Source organism: Eulemur rufifrons, chromosome 7 (assembly GCF_041146395.1).
Source record: "Eulemur rufifrons isolate Redbay chromosome 7, OSU_ERuf_1, whole genome shotgun sequence".
Lineage (NCBI taxonomy): Eukaryota > Metazoa > Chordata > Mammalia > Primates > Lemuridae > Eulemur > Eulemur rufifrons.
The window spans coordinates 37690805-37716624 of NC_090989.1; positions in this window are offsets into that span (position 1 = coordinate 37690805).

A 25820-nucleotide genomic window follows, 5' to 3' on the forward strand; every position below is an offset into this window, starting at 1 on the left:
TTTCCTGACCTGGATGCAATCTCACTGTTCATCCCAGTAGATTTGCATTCACTTTTTTAAGTGAAAATTGGTTATTTGGGGGAATATTATTTTTAGAATCATGTATTATAAATGCTTAACTGACCTCAGGTAGATGTTCAAAGCCTTTGTGAATTAGTAATATTCCATGAAGTTAGTTCATTTCTCAGTAGTAGTAAATAATTCATGCTTTGATTTAATAGTTTTCATTTTACCATGAATATTCATATTGTATATGACTGGGAAAACAATCAGAATTGCCTAACCCCCTGGGAAAAATAGATATGATGCTTGTTAGAAAGAGAAAGTAAAGCATTAATTCCCTGATTACTTAAAAAAATTATTATATAAGCTTATACTTTCATGCAGTTATCAATACTGTAAATCAGGCTGGCACAGTGGCTCATGCCTGTAATTCCAGCTACTTGGGAGGGAGGCTGAGGTAGAGAGATCACTTGAGCTCAGAAATTTGAGGCTGCAGTGAGTTATGATTGCACCACTGCATGCCAGCCAGAAAATTAAAATCCATCTGTGATTTGGTAAGCATTTAACAATAAGGAAAATGTTTTGATTTACATGCTGATTAAACAGAAATTAATCAACTACTTAATATTTGCAAAATACTTTGTTAAACACTAAGAAGAACACACACATAAAAAATAAACACTGTCTATCCAAAAACAGCTTATATCTATGATTATCAATTTATTCAGTTGAGAAGATCATTCAGTAAAACTTGAAAAACCCATGGATGTATATGAATTTCAGATTTATTAACAACTGGTTCCAGCTAGCCAATTCAGTATTAGTCCACAAATACTGTAGTCCTTTTCTTATGGTTTTAAGAAACTTGCTTTTTTATCTTCTTCTTTGACTTAAAAAGCACTTCAAGTTTTCGCCTGTTTGCTCCAGCCTCTTCAAAATCAAAGGGAAAGTCATCACAGACATTAGATTTAAATGATATGGTGACATATTTGTCTTATAACTCTGTTTATGAAAGAAATTCAAATGCTATCATTTATTATCATTCAAAAACTCCTGCTAACATTATTCTAATTTGACTGATCCTTATAAAATTTATTTCAAAGCTCATGTTGTCACTATTGTTTTCTTTGTTAGTCTTAGAACCAAAATGTTTTTAAAAATAAAAATGCTGCAATGCTAATTTAGATTTATTATTAGTTATTATTACTGGCACTGTATGAATTATAAAAATATGCACAGGACTCTAAATAAATGCTAACTAAAATTATAAGGAATGGTTACATTTTAACTATGTAGGCCTCAAATAAAATTGAATAAAACAAAGCTGTGGTGAATTTTAGCCTCTTAAATATATTATGAGAAGGGTATAATTTCCTTTTGTCCAATAGTAGAATTGCCATGCAGAATTAAGTCATTGGAGATAGCAAGAGAATTCTGAATTCTCTAAAAGTAACATAAATCACTGTATCAGACAGTGCTTATGGAATGACCTTTTGTACTGAGCACCTAAATATAGTATTCACATTAAAAAGCATTCATCCAAAACTAATCCAAAAATCTATTCAATGGTGCACAAAAGTCTGTGCTTTTTCTTCATATTTCACTTTGAAATCCACTTGGGGGAATTTATTTAAACACTAAAATCAAGAAAGACTGAGGAGGAAGCTATATGAACATATATAGTATCCTTTTCATTTTTAAGTGTGACTTCATGCTTCATTGTATATCAGTGAAAATGTTGTAAAAAATTCTCTACACATTTTTTATTTTATTTAATGAATATGTATAAAATATATACAAAGTGCCATTTGAAGATAGTGTGACATCTTATTAGCCCGCACCATCTGGTCCCCTGGGAGTTTTGTTCAGGCTTTACTCCATTTCAACATGAGTAAATTCTAGATTAGGGATTGGCAGCTGACTCATCGGAAAACATGGCAGACAAGTAGATATTATTCAGAGAACAGGAGCAGACTTGGTATATGTTGAATAAAGGATAAAAGGATGAGTAAATAACAAGGAACAAATCTAGCACACCTTTATGATAAAAAGTCTTAACAAAATAGGCATAGATGGGACATACCTTAAAATAATTAAGGCCATAGATGATAAACCCACAGCCAATATCATATTAAATGAGGAAAATTTGAAAACATTCTCGCTTAGAACTGGAACCAGAGAAGGTTGCCCACTATCTCCACTTCTATTCAACATAGTGTTGGAAGTCCTTGCCAGACCAGTCAGACAAAAGCAGGGAATTAAGGACATCCAAATGGGGGCAGAAGAGATCAAATTCTCACTCTTTGCTGATGATATGATATTATATCTAGAAAATCCCAGGATTCAACCAAGAGACTCCTGGAATTGATAAATGAATTCGGTAAAGTCTCAGGACACAAAATTAATGCATACAAATCAGTGGCATTCATATATGCCAAACACAGTCAAGCCAAAAACCAAATCAAAGACACAGCATCTTTCATAGAAAGCTTCAAAGAAAGTTAAATATCTAGGAATATATATATAACAAATGAGGTAAGAGACATATATAGGACAAATTATGCAACAGTGAGAAAAGAAATTGTAGAAGATGTAAATGGATGGAAAAATTTACCATGCTCATGGATTGTCAGAATGAATATTTATAAAATATCCATACTACCTAAAGTGATCTACAGAATTAATGCAATCCCTATCAAAGTACTATCATCATTCTTTACAGATCTAGGAAAATAATTCTCCACTTCCTATGGAACCAGAGAAGACCTTGTATAGACAAAGAAATCTTAAGCAAAAAAAAAAAAAAAAAAAAACAATTGGGAGGCATCAGTCTACCAGATTTCAAGCTGTACTACAAGGCTATAGTAAAAAACAAAACAAACAAACAAACAGCATTAGACTGGCACAAGAGCAGAGATATAGACTTTTGGAATAGGACTAAGAACCCAGATATGAAACCATCTACATATTGTCATCTAATCTTCAACAAAACAGACAAAAATATACATTGGGGAAAAGAATCTCTATTCAATAAATGGTGCTAGGAAAACTGGATAACCACATGGTAGGAGATTGAAACTGGATCCTCACCTCTCACCTCTCACAAAAATCAACTCAAAATGGATAATGGACTTAAACCTAAGGCATGAAACCTTAAGAATTCTAGAAAAAAATGTAGATAAGACTCTTATAGACATTGGCCTAGCCAAAGAATTTATGAAGAAGATCCTCAAAGTAATCACAGCAGCAACAAAAATAAATAAATGGGACCTGACCAACTTAAAAAGCTTCTGCACAGCCAAGGAAACTATCACAAGAGCAAACAGACAACGTACAGAATGGGAGAAAATATTTGCTTTCTATACATCGGATAAAAGGCTGATAACAGGAATTCATGTAGAACTTAAGAAAATCAACAACAAAAAAATCAAATAACCCCATCAATAAATGAACAAAGAACATGAACAGAAAATTTTCAAAAGAAGACAGAATAATGGCCAGTAAACATATAAAAAGTGATCAACGTCTCTGATCATTAGGGAAATGCTAATCAAAATCACAATGAGATATCATCTAACCCCAGTGAGATTGACCCTTATCAGAAAGTCCCAAAACAACAAATGCTGGCATGGATGTGGAGAGATAGGAACACTCTTACACTGCTGGTGGGACTGCAAATTAGTGCAATGCCTGTGGAAATTAATTTGGAGATACCTCAAAGAGCTAAAAATAGAAATACCATTTGATCCAGCAATCCCATTACTAGGCATAGACCCAAAGGAAAAAAAGACATTCTATAATAAAGACATCTGTACTCAAATGTTTGTGGTAGTGCAATTCACAATTGCAAAGATGTGGAAACAACTCAAATAGCCATCAATACATGAATGGATTAATAAAATTTGGTATATGTATACTATGGAATACTACTCAACTACAAAAACAATGGTGATCTAGCATCTATTATATTATTGTGGGTAGAGCTTGAGCCCATCCTTTGAAGTGAGGTATCACAAGAATGGAAAAATAAGTGCCACTTGTACTCTCCATCAAATTGGTATTAACTGATCAACACTAAGGTGTTCACATAGTAGTAATATTCATTGGGTGCTGGTCAAGTTGGGGGGTGGGGAGGTAAACTCACAACTAATGAAGATGGAATACACTGTATGGGGGAAGGACACTCCTCTTAGCCCTGGCTTGGACAAGGCAAAGGCATTATTTATAACCAAAATGTTTGTACCCCCATAATATTCTGAAATAAAGGGAAAAAAAAAAGAAACTACATTATGGGATGCATGACTTTATACACAATAAAGTGAAACAAACAAAAAACATGTAAGGAAGACTTTATTGAGGGTTATTATTATACATTAGAAGAGAGAACACCCCAGTCAGAACTCAGTTTGAGCTCAGCTTAGCTGAGACAAAAGGCTAGAGATGTTTTAAGGGCTGGGGTGGAATTTGGAAGATCCTAGGGCCATCAGTGTTTGCTAATTGGTGCCCATTAAAGTTAAGCTCCTACACTTCCACAAAGGCTGGGAGATAGAGATGCTATCCTTCTTGATGATTACATTTCAAAGAGATTGCTCCTAGGGATTTAACAAGCTAGTCCTGAGTTTTAAAGCAGGAAGGAGTCTTTTAAAAAGATTTACATCTCAAAGGAACAAAGGAAGAATTTAACAATTGCAAGTTTAAGAAAAGAGGGACCTGGGGCACAGAGTCTGGAAGAAACCTGTCTAAATTTACTAAAACTGGGAGGAGCATTAAAGTTTTCTTGGTCAGTGGGAATGACCACGGATGATGGAAGCGCACATTCTATTTTGCTCATTGTCTTAATATACTTGCTGATATAGAGTGTAATTAGCTGTAGAGAGAATTGGGGACATCTGGGTCCTACTTGGAAACCATGGATGGCTCTGAAAAGCTGTCTCTAGCCCCTCTTCCGTGGAACAACACTGTGCTTTAGTCTCCTTTGGCTTAGCTGTCCCCAAAAGATTGTAAAACAGTGATAATACCTCTGGATTAAGAAATAATTCTTGTCCTTAGTATCTAAATACTTTTAACTCCTCCTCTGTTTAATGTAATTGCTTGATGAGAGGACCTATTCAATAAATTCCTCAGAAATTATTGTGTTTTATAGACTCAGAGAGAGAGTAACTCGGGTATACAAGGTATTTTACCCATAGTTAAAAATTAAAATTTCCCCCAAATATGTTACTGTTAGCATTATTTCACATTTCATGTGCCTCTATTTAAAAAAAAAATTGTAGTGTAATATAATAAAACATACTAATACAGTTTGATATTAAAAACATGAGTTGAAAAACAATGCCCAATATCTTCAAGAACAGATATAGAAAACATGAGAAATCCATTTTTGTAACTGTGTACTATAATGAAATAATTAATACGTAAAAGTTGAAGGATCACAGGGAATTTTTAAACCACAATATGACTCCCTTGTATAATGAGTATTTTGAATTAAAAACTCCTAGTGATTAGCAAGCTTTGAAAGAGACTTTTCCCCTAACTATATAAAGACAGCGTGGACCCACCAAGGAGAACAATTGTCCCTGTTCCCTGTCCTATTATGTCATCATCCATTATGGGAAAGAAGACCAAGAAGATCCTACCTGAGCAGACCCCTTTACAAGATGATGACTGTCTCCAAGGATTATTTAAGTCCCAAGGAAACTATTTACAAGTTAAATTCTGTTCCCAAACTAACTATTCTCCCTGGTAATCATTTATTGCCCCTCAATAGAATTCTTCTCCCCCATCTTCCATAACCTGTTTTATCAGGATCCAAGCCCACATTCTTTCTGTAACTTCAAGAGGGTATATAAGCTTCTGAACCTCATTGGCAATCACTCTTTGATTCTCTCCATGTGCACAGTAAATAAATTTATAATCCCTTTCTCTTAAAAAATAACTAGGAACAAATCCATTAAATATTCAAGATTCAAAAATTCAGATAGTAGTGCAAATGGGTTAAAGATATATTGGCCGTTTAGTATGTGTACAGAAGTACTAATTGACAGTGTTGCAAAAAATTTTCACTTAACAAGAGTATTTGAAAACCTCCACAAAATGGTTTGAAAAGATATACTTCACCAGTGAAAACAATTGAGAAATAAGGGGCACCTTTGAAAATTCTATATACCCTTTAAAATTTCCTTGTAATTTCTTAGCATCTGGACATGTCATGTGTAATGATTCAAAAGACCACATATCTGGGTGTATCTATCTCCAAAATTCTAGCTCTCCAATTGTGTTTTCTCCACTGAGTAATTTGGTTGTTTTTTCCTCAGAAAATAAATCACTTTTTATAAATGGCTCAAAGCCTGGCCAAGAATGATGAGAAAGCTCTTTTCCTTCCATCAAGGAAGCTTTGTTTCATTTCTCTTTTCACCTGGGTCACTGGCCTGAGGTCTGTAAAAATGATTTTTTTTTCTTTTGTATTTGATGTACTTGAAAAGAAGAAATCTGACAGAAAACTTCTAGGATCAGAAAACAGAAATAATATATATCTATATGTACATACATGGATATAGCCAATAAAATCATATATATTTACACATATAATTTATTCTTATTTCATTTATATAGTACAGGGAGACTGGAATTTAAGGTGATTTAATTACTTCATGTAATTGCTTCTCATTAGAATATTTACAGTGGAATCAGTAAATCCTGGTGATTTTTTTCTAGATGGCTTTCAACCTGGGTTATGAAAAAATAAATCTACTACAACTTCCATTACAAGTGTCTTTTGTAACAAGTCATTCTTTCAAAGATTTTGAGTTATAAAACAATATTATAGAATTATTATTTCTCCATTTATTTTATCTAACTTTTAAGAGTTTTGTTTTTGCATGTCTTTTCTGTGAAACAATGAATTTGGGGATAATTTTTATTTGTAATTACCAAGAAATCATTACTCTCTTAGAGTAAGTTCATATACAAGTAGATCCTGTTTGTTATTACAAAACAGTCTTCTGAATTAAATTCCTCCACTCATTTGTCTTTTAGGCTAAAGCAAAGCAATGCCAATGACACCCTAATAGGATGCAAATTCCATATTGGCAAGAATTCTGATTCTAAGTTTCTAAATCCCAGCACTTAGAGTGAACATTTGCACATACATAACTTATAATAAATATTTGTCATATGCTTGAATCAATCTTTAGAATAACTTATTCTATACAGGGGAAAATGAAACAAGAGTCAATTTGTTGCTCAATTTGAAAATTTCTTCATTTTCTCTCTGGCATGTTGGTTTTGTGTGTATGTGTGTGTGTGTATCGGATTATTTCCAATTTCTCCATGCTAGTAAAAGCAAGCTGACATTTGCTACAGTCTCATACCTCCCTTTATAGTTTTCAATATTTTTACCTCTTACACTAGACTCTTCTTCACCTCTGTGGACTTTATCATCCCTCTTCTGGGCTATCAAAACAGCTTCCTAACTACCTTTTCTGCCTTCAGACTCTTCTCTTGTGTGTCAAAATATCCTTTCTAAAATAAAAAGGCTAATTACATAAATTATCTTATTAAAGACATTTTCTAGTTCTCCAGCAACCACAGTATTACATCCAAAATGCAGATCACATTGAAATTTTTCTTTCCAGATTGTCCCCCTGTCTTTCTTGACCTCCAATGACAGCTAATTAATTTTAGTTTCTGAATTTGTCATGCATGTTCCAGTCTTCCTTTATTTGATCACCTGGAGGTCTACTCGGTACCCTTTAAACCTTCAGCTCTAATGCCACCTCATCTGTGAGGTTTCCTCTGACCATCACTCCTCCCAATACTCCAAAATATTTTTAGAAACTCTCTGTTAGCACACCTTGTATCATTCCTTTACACATATCCCTGCACACCATAGTGTGTGATGAGTCTTCTGTGCAGCCTTATGGGGTCTATGCCCGTCTCATAGCTGATAGATGCTACATATTTGTGGTATGAATGAAATTATGTTTTAGTATATATTAATAAATATAAACTATACATGAATAAATTATATGTTTGGATATTGTATGTAATATATATTAAAATATTCTAAGGCAGGAAGATCACTTGAGCTCAGGAGTTTGAGGTGGCAGTGAGCTATGATGATGCCACTCCCTGCACTCTAGCCCAGGCAACAAAGAGAGATCATGTTTCAAAAAAAAGGAAGTAAAATAAATAAATATATTTTATAAACCTATAATATTAGAATTTAATGCAATTTAGTTATTTAATGTAATTGCTCCTAAATAGAATATTTACAATAGAAGTAAGGAAAAATAGCTTCAGCATCTTGAGCTTAGCATTGATATTTTGTTAATTTGTTCAAATACAGGCACAAAAAGATGATTAAGAAAAGTCACCTGCTTATCCGCTTTTTGGTTGAGGACACAAATTGCATTGTTCAGGACCCTTTGCCTTAAAAAATGTACATGATGAGGACTGTATTAACTTCCAAACCAATATTTCTAACACTTCCTCTGAGACAAGTTTTAAAATCAAAGGTATTCCTGAGTTGGTGGCAATATGGGAGAAAATCTATGATTTTAATTTTCCACTTCAAGTAGTAGTCTGAGCAAATGTTCATGGGTCTATTGTGTGGAAGGTGGGGAAATAAAGCAGAGACATCTGCTGTGAGATATTTGTTTTGAGAATTTTATAGTTTTCTAAACTGCCTACACACACATACACACAGCACACATACACACAAGGATTAAACAGCTTATCTGAATGCATATTTCAGCCAAATGGACTTGAGGGTAGATTAAAAATTCAGCTCTATTTTTCTTTCATTTAGAGATAGTAAATGCACCATTAGATACCATTACCATCTGCCTCTCCTCAAAACAGACTCAGCAAAATTATCTGAGGGCACAGCGGTTCATGGGTTGCTAAGCTCCCCCGATTAAGAGGGAGCATATGCCGGGCAGGGCCTGAAAAAATGTGAGGCAGAATCCTCACCTTATCACAGCTATGATTCAGCCTCCTGCACATAAACCGTGAGGGGGGTTAACCATGGCCAGTCATTCAATACAGTGGCCATTCCTTGGAGAGTTGAAGATGCTGCAGCCATCATGATATTTTTCCCTAAAGGCAGAAGCAGTCTATGTGGCTGAGGAGAAGGAAGTGTTAGAAAGGACCAAAGACTGCTAAATCCATCTTGGAGGAAATTGTTGACGTCTCTAAAATTACTAGCTCATAGATTATGTTCGCTTTAAATGAACTGCCTGACATTTTCCCAAATGACAGTTTTCCTAAAGGCTTATTATTCAGTATGGATAGAAATTTACTTTTCTGTCTGTCACCACAGTGATATTTATTTATGGAAAGTGGATGAAGTTTCTCAATTTCAATGAGTAAATTCTCAGTGGTAAACCTTGTCCTGTGTGTTTACTGTCCTTGAAAGTTTTCTTTGGAGTTAGGTGTTAACATATTTGGTAAATGATATTAGTTTCCTGTGATTATACTACAGAGAGTATTATAAAAATGTATATAAATTCTCTAAGATAATTAAGAGAGCTCAGCTCACATATAATCTTGCATGGATGGCAGTTTAAATATGCATTCATGATGAAATCTACACTTGATGCTACATTCCTCAATTGCCATATATTTATTGCTGTATAAATAATCAGCTGGTCAGGACCCTGAGTACAAAATCAGACAGTCTGAGAGAAAAGGTAAGCAGGTGAGCCGGTTGTTAAAAATTGGTCACACACTACCGAATGTGTCCCATTGGGGTTTCCCAAGTTGAGAATCGCACCATATTATGATTTATTATATTTTGTCACGAATTGTTACATATTATTTTAAACATACCATTTCAAATCACATCCCCCCACAGAATTCTAAAATAATTATTGATAATCATTGTTTTCAAGAGTCCAAGCCAACAGCATCTAACAGGAATTTACTACACACCTGACATATTCTAGGCCCCACGACTACAACATTTTGTACTCATTCACAAAAATTTGACATTTCAGTGAGCAGCTCCAATTTACCTCAGGATTTCAATAAATTCATGGGGTGCATATTCGGGGAAGGATGAAGTTTCTACATTCAGGTAATTCTGAATGAAAACCAAATGTCAGCAATGATATACAAATCTGATGTCTCCCTTTACAGGAGGATTATGTGATGGCAACTGGGATTTTGACTGAAAGTTTTTTGACTGAAAAAAATGAGTATAAGTCAGTATTCTTCTATTTTTAAATTAATGATAGAAAGTGTTTCATTTTACAACTCCATATACAATGTAAAAATAATATGTTACCATGCTTCTAAATTGCCTTTCATAGTAAGATTTCCAGGTAAATTTGGAACATCTCAACCTCCAATTCAGCAAAATGTCATCACTTGAACTTCAGCAGAAAATAATTGAATTCATATTACCAGCTGCAATACCTTCTTCAAGCACTTTAAATTATTTAAGACAAAATAAGCATGTTCAACTAATCTGTTCTAAATATCTTCAGTATTTTCTAAAAGTATGTACACTATTAGGGTGAAGAGTACACTAAAAGTCCTAATTTCACCGCTATACAATTCATCCATGTACCAAAAATGACTTGTGCCTCCTAAATCTATTGAAATGAAATAAAATTTGTTCTAAGAATTGTGTTTAATATCTCTGTGAAGTTATATTGTTATTTTAGGGAAAATTAGGATTGAAAAATCAAGATGCAAACAGCTGTAATCTCATCATATCTACATACCTCTCTTCTTATAATTTTTAGTCTATTAATTTAGTCCATTTTATTAAAAAGTTTGATTTGTTTTTCAGTACAGAGACAATAGATCTGTACTTTGACATGATAACAGAATATCCTTGAGCAAAGATTAAAGAACTAAAATCATCAGTTTAAGACAATATTGCTCTGCCATTACCAGACACCTGAGAGCATTAATCTTGGACTTTTAAGCCATTTATCTATCTGTCTGTCATCTATTTGTCTGTTTTCTAAAAACTGTTCACATGGGCACCCCAATGAATTTGAGGCAAATTGAATTTCATTAATGGTTAGCAACAAATGTGTTTAATAGTCTCACCCTGTTGCTTCTTTGAACCTGAAACAAGGTAGGAACATTCTTAGAGTTTCACCTGTACAACAATGATGTAAAATATGAAACAAAATGCCAATATTTCCATCACAGGCAGAATATATTCATATGTTTTTATTCGTTTTTATTTTTGGGAGAAAAGACTTAGAAAGTCCATGTTCAAGATATTCCTACTAGTTATGTGTCTGAAATGGAAAATGGGGGAGGGGGAGCACTGAATCCATTCGAGCTACGCTTGTGAGGTTAAAAAGAAAATTGATTGTGGTTTATTAGTCCTTTTCAATAAGCATTCAAAAGTTCAGCTAACTGAAAGCAATTGATACTAGTGGAATCAATGGTGCAGTAGAATACCCTAAATGGGTATTGTTGGAACTTTTAATTCTCATTATGCAACTTATTTTTTCAAGGGTTATTTGATGGAATTCTTGTTGACGAATATTTTTGAAGCTTTTCTGTTTAAAGAATTGGTTTATTGAATGGCTTTGTCCTATTTTAGATCAATTTACAGATATCTGCATTTTGATTCATGCAAAAACATAAGCTTAGAAAAGGTAAAAAAATAATTACATAACCTATCCAGAGTTTATGTTCCTTCCATTCCTTTCTAATTGATGGAATGCATGCAAGCTCCATTGACCATGTTTTATTAAAAGTAATTGTAATTAGGTAATTCAGTAGGCTAACTTGTGATTGAAGAACTCGATGATTTGCATATGTGTCATGTAAGATTCAGTCAGAACTATATTTAGTTGTATCTTTTCTGTTTGCATTTTTGTTGTAAGTTTTTTAAAATAAATTAGGAAAATATATCTTTCATAATTCACATATATACACCCTAAACCTGACCTTTTTGTTTTAAAGCCTATGATTTTAGCAAAGGGATCTATACAGGGGTTGGGGGGGGAACCCTTTCCATACAGAACAGGCAAGAACTAAATTGCAGAAGTAGCCAACTGCTAGCAACAATTACAGGATGGAAGGAGAAGTGCCAATCAGAACTCACTATTTCAAATTAAACTCTCTTCCCCTTCTTATCTTTTCTATTTTTTTATTTATTTGTTTTATTGTTTATTTTTCTTATTTACCTCCTCAAGGCTAGCAAAACAATTTTCTTCTTACCTTAGTCTACTTCCAAGAATTTCCATAACTAATTGCTGCACATGTGCCCTGGTCTCTCTCATCTTGGACTAATACTGTTTAATTTTTTAAATATCACTTTGCAATTACCTTTAGTTATTTAATTTCCCCCCTCATGTTTCTGGAAAACATATATCAACACACATGCATGCACATATATACACATACTGACACATATATGCACACATTCCCTTGCTTAAGACAATCCTTTACTTTAAGTAAATGTTTCTGAATATATTCTTGTAAAGAAAATATACACTTAAAATTCTAAGTTCCAGCTTTCTTTGCTTAAGTCTACAGTACAATCAGTGAAGGTTGGAAAACCCAAAGATATGCATAATTTATTCTGTTAGTATACTTTTATGTAAAAGCAAATATATAAACATAATTATGTACACATTTTAAAAATAAATATTAGAAATACCTCATAATTTTGTAAGTATTTTGATGACCCTAGAAGCTTAATCTAATGTATACTTGTTAGCCTTCAAAGAAAACCTGAGAAAATCAGTGAATATCTACAGGTATCCTTTGGAGAAGACTAATAAAGTTGGTAACTTTGTTAATATTTATCTCCCTCAGACTTCTTTCCCTGCAGAAAAAGAAGTCTATTGTGCAAGTTCTTACATGACACCAAGTATTTCCTTTTACATAGGAAGTGGAAAGAAACTCAGGGAATGCGAAGACAGGGGTTCTCACATAAGCCGCCCTGGAAATTTATTACCTGCAGAAATTTGGCCCACTTACCTAACCACTGAGAAATGAGAGCATCTGAATACTGGGAATCATATAGTTCTTTCGAGAATAAAATAAAATCATGTATGTGAAAGTGCCTTGAAAACTCTTAAATTTATATTAAATGGAATTATTTTATTGTTATTAATATCACCAGTCATTTATGGGGAAAAGTAACAATCTTGACATTTCTAAAATTATGAATATTGGCCTGGTATTAGAACACAACACAACTTCTAATGTGTGTTGGGTTGAGACACTGTCTTGTTTTGCCTTCAGTTTTCTTTACTGAAACCTTCAGGTGTAGTCCAGGTGCTGATATGTTATAAGTACAATTCACCTGCTTTAAATTGAGAAGAACGTGAAATGAGAGTCATATTTCAGAAAACCATTTGGATATGTCCAATACTTAAAGATGCCTAATGTGTCAAAACAAGCTCAATATTTAATAAGCAAGGTATTTGTTATGAATAGTTATCACAGCATTTACTGAATTCTTACCACATGAAGTCATTGTGGTGACTACTTGGGTACATTCTTTCATTTAATCCTCATCATATACTTTTGAGGTATATAGTGTCATTATATAACACCATTCTATAACACCTTATTTTATTTTTTGTATTAACTCAATGTTGAGTTTGATAGTTTATCCCAATTTAATGACTATGAGACTATGACTTAAAGAGGTTAAGTAACTTTGCCAAGGTTATGGCAAAAGCATAATTATAGCATAGGAATCTCTGATCCAAAGGCCCCTAATTACCTCTAGAACTAAGGCTATGATAACTTGTCACACAGAAAAAATAAATAACTGTATTTAAGTTAGGATAAAGCTGAGACAGAACCTAGGCAGATTTCAGAAAGTTTATCTTTTTTTCTGTAACCTCCATGTGTCAGGTGTCAGTTGACTTTTACCATCTAAACAAGCATTTTGAGGGGGTGCGGTGAGAAAAAAAAGATATTTTTTACCTTATTATCCTAGTTTTTAAAAACAATAATGAGACATTGGAGTAATATTAGACATGTTGAAATATAGCTTTAAAAATGTCTTATTAAAAATAACATGTATATAACATGTATGACATGAGAAAGAAAATATAAAATTTGTCTCATCAACTCTTAAGATACTTTCATGCTGATGAATTGCATTATACTCAACTTCTCAACAATATTGATATCCATGCAAGAAAAGATTTGACATAATATGAAAACAGAGTCCCAACATGTTTGCTACATTTCAAGTAACATTCCAATTTTCTGCATTTTATCCAATTTTGAATCTTCCAGGGTTCCATTCCAATCGCACATGTCAAACAAGTCAGAATTTTCTGCCAAAGCTTTCTTTATCTAATCAGCAACCAGCTTAACCTGGGAGGCTATATACATTTGATCCGCTGACTATATCTTCTGTTACTGGTTTATGTCTGGCATCTGTGGAATTCTAAAAACTGGTCCAGAGATTCTAGTCTGTGATAACATTGGGTAAGAGTAAAATGATGTGGTTGAGATGGCAAATAATTCTAGGGGCTCTTCTAGGTCATCTCTAAAAGTCCAGAGAACATAAGGAATTTGCTGAAGTCACTCCTCTTCCTATTTACTCTGCACCTTTTACGGTGTCCATGTCTGCCCTATAAATGGGGAATATGGTCACTGGAGCTCCTTGCTTGGCGTAATGGTTATATACAACAATTAGTTCAAGGGAAGAGAATATTCTAGAAGAGAAATATGTGAAAAGCAGTATTGGATTAAATCCTCTTTAACTTCATCTACTCTCCTTCTACTTTCCTCTGTGGTTCCTTTCTGCCCCTTAAAGACACCAGGCCCCCTTCTGCTTAAGAGTCTTTGTGCTTGCTTTTCTTTCTAAGTTAAACTTATCCCAGAAATACAGATGTCTTGCTCTCAAACCTCTTTTAGGTGTTTCTTAAGTATCATCTTGACCATTCTATTTCATACATACCCTATATTATTCCTGTGCTTCCTATTCTTTTCCTTTTGTCTTAATTTGTCTAGCTATTACCATATTATACACCATAAGTATACACTAGCACTCTCCTAATGTATTCTTCTATTATCTGACTTCCTCCATTAAAACCCAAGTTCTGTCAGGGCAGGAATTTCTCTTTGTTTTATTTCCTTCTATATCTTTTTATTTTTGGAGACAGAGTCTTGCTCTGTTGCCTGGGCTAGAGTGCCGTGGCGTCAGCCTAGCTCACAGCAACCTCAAACTCCTGGGCTCAAGCAATCCTTCTGCCTCAGCCTCCTGAGTAGCTGGGACTACAGGCATGCACCACCATGCCCGGCTAATTTTTTTCTATATATTTTTAGTTGTCCAGATAATTTCTTTCTATTATTTAGTAGAGACGCAGTCTTGCTCTTGATCAGGCTGGTCTCGAACTCCTGACCTCGAGCTATCCTCCCGCCTCGGCTTCCCAGAGTGCTAGGATTACAGGCGTGAGCCACTGCGCCTGGCCTTTACTTCTATATCTTAATCACCACATATGGTACCAGGGACTTCTTAAGATTCCATAAATATCTGTTAAATGAATGATTTAACCATTCTATATATAGAGAGAGAAGAGAATTTGAGTGGATCACTATTTTCTTTTCTGAAAGTTTGGTACCATATTTAATGAACTGGTTCTCCTTGCTACATGCAGAAGTGAAACATAATATTCTGAGCTATTTCTTCCTTCTTGCTGGCTTTACTTTGTACCTGAAATACAGACTTAAAAAGAACAGAAAATTACAAATACAATTAAAATATGAGAAATGTTTATAAAAATTATCAAATCATCCAAAATTTAAAAATAACTTTCCAATTTCCCTCTGTTATTTACCATGTCTTAAGTGTTACATATATATGTTGGATATGTTCAAGTTGATAAATATTATCTTTAAGAGCACTAACCTTAGAGTCAGTACACTTGTTTTCTACTTATGGCTTTGCAACAAATTTATTCTCAGGCAAGTCACTAAACCACCCAGGATTTCAACTGACTCATGGAGAAAATATAGAAGACACAGATGATCAGTTTATGATATCTTCTAGTCCATGATGCTTGAGTCTATCCAGATGATTTTGAATAACTGGATGTTACAATTGCTTATTATTAAGCAAAAAATCTAATTTAAAGCATCATAGTTCAGTATTTTTTAAATAAGTATGTACTAATATGCAGACAAAAGTATCTACACTGTTTCTGTTGTTTGTTTGAGTTTGATTTATATTTGCCAATATGGACAGAAACTTTAAGTACTTTATCACTTATATTTTGAAAAGACTTTTCAGCGTAGCATTATCTAATTGATCACAGTGAAGTAGGAATTTATAACAGGATGTTGACTATTGTATTCGATATGACACTGCTCTTTCAATTTGATCTTAGTGTATTTACCTTTCTAAACAATGCTCATGAAGCAATCAAGAGGACAAGAAGTCAGAACATGTTCATGAACAAAAAGTAAACAAACAAAGGCAGCAACTGAAACCTGGAAATACTGATCACTAATTCTGGAAAAATAAAATCATTGTTATGGTTTATGTTTTACGGCTGACTCGCTGATCCAGATGTCAAAGAAATGTCTGAGTCAATAAGACAAATTCTGTTTTCTTCTACTGTCTCGGGCCCAAATTGTCATTTCTGATTCTTTACATGAATTTCATTGCTAATTAATATCTCTAAAACAATTTTCTCCGTCATTTACACAGAGAAGTCAATAAATAACTGAGTTAAGGTAGCATGTTCTGGGTCTTTGTCAACTGTTGAACACAGCCTGGAGTTTTGTAAAGAATAATGGAAGTGAGCAAACAAATTAAGTCAAGCAGCAAATTCAAAATATATAAAAAAGATGTTATTATTGAATCCACAGAAAACATCCCAATTAGCACCAGCAGAAGCACCATAAGATATACTTTGAAGGAGAATGAAAAATAAGTTAGTATCCTTTCCGTAATGGGCAGCAGTCTTGTCGCTGTGGCCCAATTATGTAGCAAAACAAACCCACTCCCTACAGAGACATCAATTGCATAGAAAGTGGTCTGCAGCCTTGGTAGGCATCCAAATTACCTGGAGGGCTTATTAAACCAGAGATCACTGGGCATTTCTCTGGAGTTTCTGATTCGGGAGGTCTGATATAAGGCCCAAGTACTTGCTTTTCTAGCACGTTCCTGGGTAATGTTGATGCTCCTGATCCAGGGATCAAACTTTGGTTATAAACAATTGGAGTTGTGCAATTATGACTTTGAAAAGAACTTAAAGATATTAAATCCATTTCTCTAATTCAAATTATAATTATCCCTAATGGCTAAATTCGTTATTAGATTTGAGCAACTACTATGTGTCAGATATTGAGGTAGATGCTAGTGATATGCTGCTTAGATAATCTCCCTCAAGGGATGCTTGGTAGTGAGTGGGAGAGACACGTGACAAGACAATTATTGTGCAGTGTTTTCGTAGGAGAATGCACAGGGGCTTAAGACTGATGATCTACTGAAAACTATTAAAACAGCAAAGCTACATGTCCAGGCTTGAATTTTTAAATTTATTACTCTGGCCTGACAGGAAGCAAAGAAGTGCGTTAGTAAGTGATTGCAGTAACTCAAGTCAGGCAGTGATGGTTCTTAAAATCTTTTAATTTTTCCATATAGCTTTTAGCATAAAATTTAAATGCCTTACCATGGTGAAATGTAATTCTGACCTACCTAATTCTTTAAGCTCATCTCCTTGTTTTTTTGCCACCCACATCTCTCTCCCATTTAACTACCAACAACAACATTCAAAAATGTAACTTTGTTGAATCTCTTTCAGTCCCTCAGATGCACAATAGTTTCTCTCACTGCTAAATTTTATACATTCTTTTTATCCCAGGAAAACTATTTGCTACCCTCCTCACCTTAGTTAACTACTAATATTTTTATCTCAGTTGATATGTCTTTTCTTCACAGACACAGTGCCGTCTCTATGTTTCATATCTCCCCCCCATCACCCAGTTTCTCGTCTTAGCTCATTTCTCCAGATGCTACTAGAGAGGCAGCCTCTTGAGGGCAGAGACTAAGATCTTTAGCAGTAGATTGCTCAGAAAGCCTATCTCATAATAATTACACAATAAATATGTGTGGTTTTAGTAAAGAAATAAGTCTACAAAGGAGACAAAAAAAAGGAATAAAGAGAGATGTTAGACAAAAACAGTAGATTTTAATATCATGGTAGCTAAGGCTTGGATGGAAAGATCAGCAGGTCTAGAAAAACATGGACTAAAAGCAAATCATGGGCTTTAGCTAGAAATGTTCTTGGTGACCTTACAGTGATACCAGTAGGGTAATAAATACAAAGACAAAGATGAGAATTAGAGATTTCTACACATTTTTCTGTTATGTAATATTGAATTTAATCTTTAAAATGACTATATAATATAAAGTCATTAGTACCATTTTATAGATAACGTAACTGAAGTAGAAAAGTATTAAGTAACTGGACGAAGGCTGCAAAGCTAGAAAACGGCAGAGTTCAACCTGGAGCATCTGGCTGCGAGGAGCAAGCTTCAATCCAAGGATCTTTCCTCCTACTATGTACATTGAATAAATGAATAAATGGAAGAAATGAAAAACAAGTACTCATATTGAGCCTGCTATACAGCATGACTTGTGATATCTACTGGCTTCCATAATTGGTTTCCTTCTCCTTTTTGAGCATTGATTTAAACTTATCCTATTAAACATCATTCACATTTTTAATACTAATTTCCATTTAACTGAATTTAATTGTAGGATTTTTTGTAATTGTTATTGAAATATTATCAACCGCATTCTATCTGTCCACAAGATGGCATCATCTGCAATTTACTGGGTATGTGTTCCTTCCTCAGGATCACTGTTGATTGTATTAGATGATGACAGTGAGCAAAGGCAAAAACTGACTGTTTGATGTCTGCATTCATATTTGGCTTTATTGTGAAAAGGGGAGTCATTGCAGTCTGGGTCAGTTCAACATGCTTATTAAGAGGGTGCAGTTTAAATTATTAAGTTATTTACTCTCAGATTTAGAATAAAGTGTGGTATATGTTAGACATTTGTAATGTTATCAAGGTAGTAGAATCACTCCATAGAATACGTGTTATTAAATAGACTTCCACGTTTAAGAAATAAAATGGCTATTGTGGGTGTTAGCAAACGGAGATATTATTTCCGTTTTTCTCCTCTTGTATTTGGCAAATAACATAAGCCAGGAAAAATGTCTAAACTTAGAACAATCCATCTGTTGCAGAGATTTTAGACAATCGTCAATCCTATTGACACAAAGGGGGTGTTCAAGAAGAAGTTGAGGGAAAATGTGAAGACAAGCATGAAGGCCTTTTATACACTGATCTTTCAACTAGAGGTCCAGGGATAATAGAAAAAGGAGACTGAGTTTAAAAATAATCTTGATAGTGATTTAAAAAAAAATGGTAGGTGGGTAGAGTTGAGAATAAAATAAAAAATCACTTGAAAAACTACTGACTGTAGGTGGAGACTGGGACAAATATAACCAGTGACCAGAACACAACAAATGCCAATAATATTAAGACTCTGCAAGCAGAGGATGCAGCCCATGGAGCTCTGGAAGATGAAAGGTTTACTCTAATCCCCCCTCATGAAAGCAGACTTTCTACAGAGAGGAGATTTTAGTCCTGGGAGCATGAAACTTACAAAGAAAGGTTGTTTTCTTTTATTTTCCTCCATGCCATCCTTCTCCACTGTACCCTGAAGACAGATAAGATCTTTGAGAGTCTAGTGAGAAAATGGATAATGTCTGGTGTGATATAGAGATGGAAAGTAATAAAAATGAATTAATAGCTCTGCTTTACATTAAAAAAAATGAAACTTTTGCAGAGGTAGGTTCCATTGTACCCATCATTTAATGAGCAATTGAAACTTTACCTAAAATAATAAATAAGGCTGGTAAGACAGAATTGCTAGAAATAGTACACTCCAGCATCTGTTTTCAATAATCTCTTGCAAACTTAATTTCCTACAGCTCTCAATATAAACTATTACTGCCCCTCAAATAAAATTTGGCACAACATCATCTGAATAATCTTCAACTTCTTCTTATATATTTAATAGTACTTTTTCAAATTATGCCTTAATGTTCCAGGAGGTCTTCTGGGATTACAAAGACGGTATTTTTTTTTCTCTAAAATCCATGCTACTCGCTGCCAGAACCAGTAATTGGGCAAGCAGTAGGTAGGACTCATGTTATTAGTTGCCTTCCGATGTACATTCCCCACATTCCAGTGAGAAACCCTTAACCCCAACTTCATTAGTTGGTTAGCAACTTAGAGTTTAAACAAAGAGTAATACATTATGATTGTCTTACTTTTAATTTGATTTTAAGAAATATTTCTTTGCTGACTTGCTTTCTCTTCCTGCCCTAAAGAAAGGATTCTAAAAAATAATTTCTTCACTTAATTTATTTTTTTTACATTGCTTCCTGTAGAAAGCAGATTTTAGTGCAGTTGCTTTTGGGTTATTAGACTATCACCTTAAGCCCAACTAGCTTAAATACAGCTCTACATCCAATTCTAAACTGAGTTTCTTCTCAAAAAATTTTATCTCAGTAGCACTACATCTATAGCACTCTCACATAAACTTTGACTCATTTTTTCTCTGTTGACAGTAAATTCTGGCCATGTTTTCTAGATACTCAATACTTATATTTCTTTATTTTATTTTTAAGATATTTAAATTAAAGTATAATATAGCAGAGGATTTTTCACACTTATGTAACCATTACCTAAACCAATAATAGAGATTTACCATAGTTCTAGAAGCCCTTTTTGATTCTTTCCAATCATTATCCCCTACTTTACAGACATTATCAGGAATCAGACAATAAAAAACAAGATTGGTTTTCCCTGTGTTTATATCTTATATAATTGGAATTATACAGTGTATAGTATTTTATTTTTCTGGCTTCTTCCTCTCAATATTACATTTGTGAAATTAATTCACATCAATGTGGATAGCAATAGGAGCTCAATTTTTATTTTTTATCATGTATTTCCTTTTCAAAAAATATTTCTAGATTCAGTTACTCATATCCTAATTAGAATTTTTTACATCATGTTATGAGAGAAGTTTGTTTATAACTTTTCTTTATTGTAATGTTCTTGTGAGGTTTTGTTATTAGTTATGCTGACTTCATAAAGTAAGTTGAAAAATATGCTGCTTTTTTCATACCTTAGGAAAATTTGTATATGTTTTGTGTCATTCTATATGAAATTGTTCATCAAATTTGTCAGTGAAGCCAGCTGATCATGATGTTTTACTTGTGAAATGGTTTTCAATTAGAAATTTCAGCTTCTTTCATAGATTTAATACAAATCATATTCTTTCAATATATTCTTGTACCATTTTGAGTAGGTTGAGTTATCTAAGCATGTTTTTTCATTAATTCATGGCATTGAATTGCTCATAATGTCTCTTTGTTATAATTTTAACATTTAGGTTACATGTAGTAATGTCCCTGTTTTTCATTCCTAATATTGATTTTATATGTATTCTTTTTATTCTTGGTCAGTATTGACAGGATCTTATACATTTATTAGCTTTTCAAAAAGCAACTTTTACTTTTATGGGTTCTTTCTGATATACTTTTATCAGTTACTATTGTAAACTTTATTTTCATTTCTATCTTTTCATTTGGTTTAGTTTTCTTTTCCCATTATTAATTACCTGTATTTTAATTCTCTGTGTGTATAGTTTTTCTTTTGAAATAATCATAGATTGACATATAGTTTTGGGAAATAATACAGGGAGGAATCCTGCACACTTCACTCAGTTTCCCTGTGATAACATCTCACATAACAATAGTAAAATGCCATAATTAGGAAATGAATTTTGGTATAGTCTACCAACTTTATCAAATTTGCATGCACTCATTTGTGTGTGTGTCCCTTTTAGTTCTATGCAAATTTATTGCATGTATAATCTATGTAACCACCACCTGAATCAAGATACAGAACTGTACAATTACCACAAGGATCCTCTTTGGTAGCCACAGCAATCTCTCCCTCTATCCTTCAGTCCTTGATTCCTGGTCAACCACTAGTCTTCTCAGCCTCTCTATAATTTTGTCAGTTCAAGAATATTATATAAACACAATCACATAATATGTAACACTTTAAAATATGCTTTATAACTCAGAATAATGCCTTTGAGATTATCATCAGGTCACTTCATATATTGATACTCCTCTCCTTTTTATTACTAAATAGTGTTCCATGGTATGTATGTTCCAGATTGTTTAACCATTAACCCAGTGAAGGGCATTTATTTGGGTTGTTTCCAGTTTGGGGCTTTTAAAATAAAGCCACAATGAACATCTGTGTGCAGGTTTTTAAGTAAACATAAGTTTTCATTTTCCTGAAACAATGCCTGTTATAGACTGAATGCTTGCATCTCTTCAAAATTCACATGTTGAAGTCCTAACTGCCATGCGATGATATTAGGAGTGTCCTTTGGGAGGTAATTAGGATTAGATGATGTCATGAAAGTGGAGCCTTCATGATGGAATCAGTGCCATTATATGAAGAGACATTAGATAGCTTGCCCTCTCTTTCCTATGTGAAAACACATCAAGAAGGTGGTCATCTGCAACCCAGGAGGAGAGCCTCACCAGGGAGAGATCCCTACCAGGGAACTAAATCTGTTGGCACCTTTATTTTGGACTTCTCAGCCTCCAGAACAATAAGAAGTAAATCCTATTGTATAAGCCACCAAGTCTATGTCATTTTGTTATGGCAGCCTGAACTGACAAAGCCAAAGCCCAAGAGTGCAATTGCTGGGTCGTATGCTAAGTGCATGTAAAAGAACCCTGACCTAAACTGCACATCTTATAAAAAATATACGGAACATTGATCATAGACTTAAATGAAAAATATCAAAGTATATAACTTTTGGGAAAAAAAAAATAGAAGTCTTTGAGAACTAAGGCTCATTGAAGAGATCTTGGACTGGACACCAACAGTATAATCCATGCAAGAAAAAAAATAAATTGTACCTCATCAAAATTAAAAACTTTTGCTCTGAAGAAAACCTCACTAAGAAAATGAAAAGATAAATATAGACTAAAAGAAAATATTTAGAAACTACATGACTGATTAAAAACTGTACTTGGAACTTACAAAGAACTCTCAAAACTCAGCAATAAAGAAACAAGCCAATTAGAAAATAGCAAATTTCATGAACAGACATTTTAATGAAGAGGTTATACAAATGTTAAAAAATACATGAGAAGATATTCAACAGCAGTAACCATTAAGGAAATGAAAACTAAATCATCATTAGATAATACAACAAACGTATCAAAATGACAAAAATAAAAATTGGTGATAACACCAAATGATGACATGAATGCAGAGAAACTGAATCACTTATACATTGATGAGGGAGGGAAATATAAAATGGTAAAGTCACTCTTAAAAACACTTTGGAAGTTTTTTATTCTATATATTTTAAACAATATAAGATATTAATATCATTCTTTAAAACTTAATATTCAGTTCACATTCATTTATATTTATTCTCCTATTTACTTTTTCAATTACTTTTCATTTATTATTGCAAATTGTGTTTTTTTCTATGGGATCTTTCTCTGTCTGAAGAACTCCATTTAATATTTCCCTTAGTGCCCATCAGCTGGTGAAAAATTCTTTCATACTTTTAATTTAGTTTCTTAAAACATATTTACCATGTCTTTATTTGGGAAGCTATTTTTGAAGGATGTAGGATTCTGAATAGACAATTATTTTCTTTTAGTAATTTAAGATGTCAAAACTGCTTCTTAAAATAATTCACTAAACAATTTGAAAAATTCTTAGCCATTATCTCTTTAAATATTGTCTGCTTCTTCCTTGTCTCATCGTTCTAGGACTCCACTTGCACAAACGTTAAATATTTTTACCCATATGCTGTTTACACTCTGTTTATTGTTATATATCTCTTTATTTCTCCATTAGTGGTTTATTTCATTTTTACACACTTTGTACTATGTCTAATCTGTTATTAAACCCATTTATGTTGTTTTCATTTCAGTTATTGTATTTTTATAGTTTTTCTTTTGATATTTTTAATGTTTTCATTTTGTTTTCCAATTCTCTATCTTGCTATTTATTTCTTTGATTATTTTGTTTTAACTACTCTCTCAGGTAAACTTTAATATCTTGCCTTACTCTAGGTTCATTTCTATTTTATGAGTTTTCTCTTAATTTTTGTTCAAAGGTTATCTAATAGTTTATCTTTCTGTACTCCTCATTGAAGAGCAGATATTACAGATTTAAAGTTATAAAGGGAATTTAAGAATACTATTTTCTCTTTTTCTTAGGAATATATCAAATGTCAATTTTTTCTTCTAAGTGCCCCAAACCTCTGCTCAGGTTCTAAACTTCTAATTAAAGGTTTTGAGTTGTCAAACTCCTCAAGTAAAAATGTGCTGCCATATTTATATATCGCCTATCTGGAAAATTGTGGGGTCCAAAACCTCTCCTGTCATAGACATTCTGCAATGTCTTCAGACCTCAAACCTATATTTTTGGTTGAATCCTCTCCACATTTTCTAGTTATTCTCAGTAAAAATGATTGGTTCAAAATGATATAGTTCACTATTTCCAGAAGATATCCTGAACAGCACCTTTTGAACATTCTTGCTATGTGTGAGTAATCTTGTGCTTAACGAGTCTCAACTTACCTCTGGAGTCTTCTTTGCAGGTGGCCTATAAGCATGTGACAGAGGCTTTGCCAGTCAGACTTGCACATATGAGACTTCAATTTGGAAATCAACATTGTAAAATAAAGCGACTTAATGGACCAATTTTTGCTGGAGAGAGGCAGCAAAGGAAGCTGTTTTCTCCAGTTCTCACAGAGTAACACCAATAGTCATGGTTTCTTCATAGATATTGTTGCTTGAAGCATTGGCTTGAGTCTACTTCCAGTTCTCCAAATGATCCTGTGAGCTACACAATAAACTTTTAATTAGCTCTTATCTAATTAATCAGCTAGAATTATGTATTGCAACTTCAAATAAAAAGCCATGCTGCTATAATTTCAATTAGTCTTAGAGTTTTATTAAACATTTTCCCTCTTAAAATGTCTCTGCTTCCTATCCCTGCTTCTCTAAACTCACCACTCATATCTTAGATAAGGCTTATGTGAATTACAGACCTAGGACTCTGTGACACTCTTTTAATGATCTCCCAATCTATTGGTTTCCTTTTCCAATAGGTACCATGATTAGATTTATGGTATTTAACAGTACTTTAATCTGGTTATTCTACTCCTCAAAAACTGTCAATAGCTCCTTATTAAAAACAGTAATTACCACATTTACTACCTACGACATGATTTTTTCTTCTTTTTTCAAAATGGTCACATATGTTTATGTGATTCGTTTTGCTTTGTTTTGTGTTTCTACTCCCCAGTGTATACTTCTGGATTTCATTAAGTTGTTTGCTGTGCCTTCCCTCAGGCACACTCTATTTTTTCTCCCCTGGGTCTCATGTTTGTCCTGGATTCTATGTTCTATGAACTCACTAATTTCCTCACTTTTCTCTGTAAGCTCACTAATTGCTTCCCTTCTCTCTAATAACTAGTCCAATGTATTCAACTTTTTACAATGGGAGCCTAATTAACAACAAATATAAAGTTTATATTTTTGTTTTCTATAATCTAGGACAAGGAATCTTAAAGATATCACACCAAATGTTTAACAGTGCTAGAAAATTACAATGGGCTTTCCCGAATCCTTTCTCAATTATTTTCACTTAATCTTAAATACAAGTTTATTATTTATTTACCTGCTAAAAAAGCATAAAAATTACACTGCAGAAGC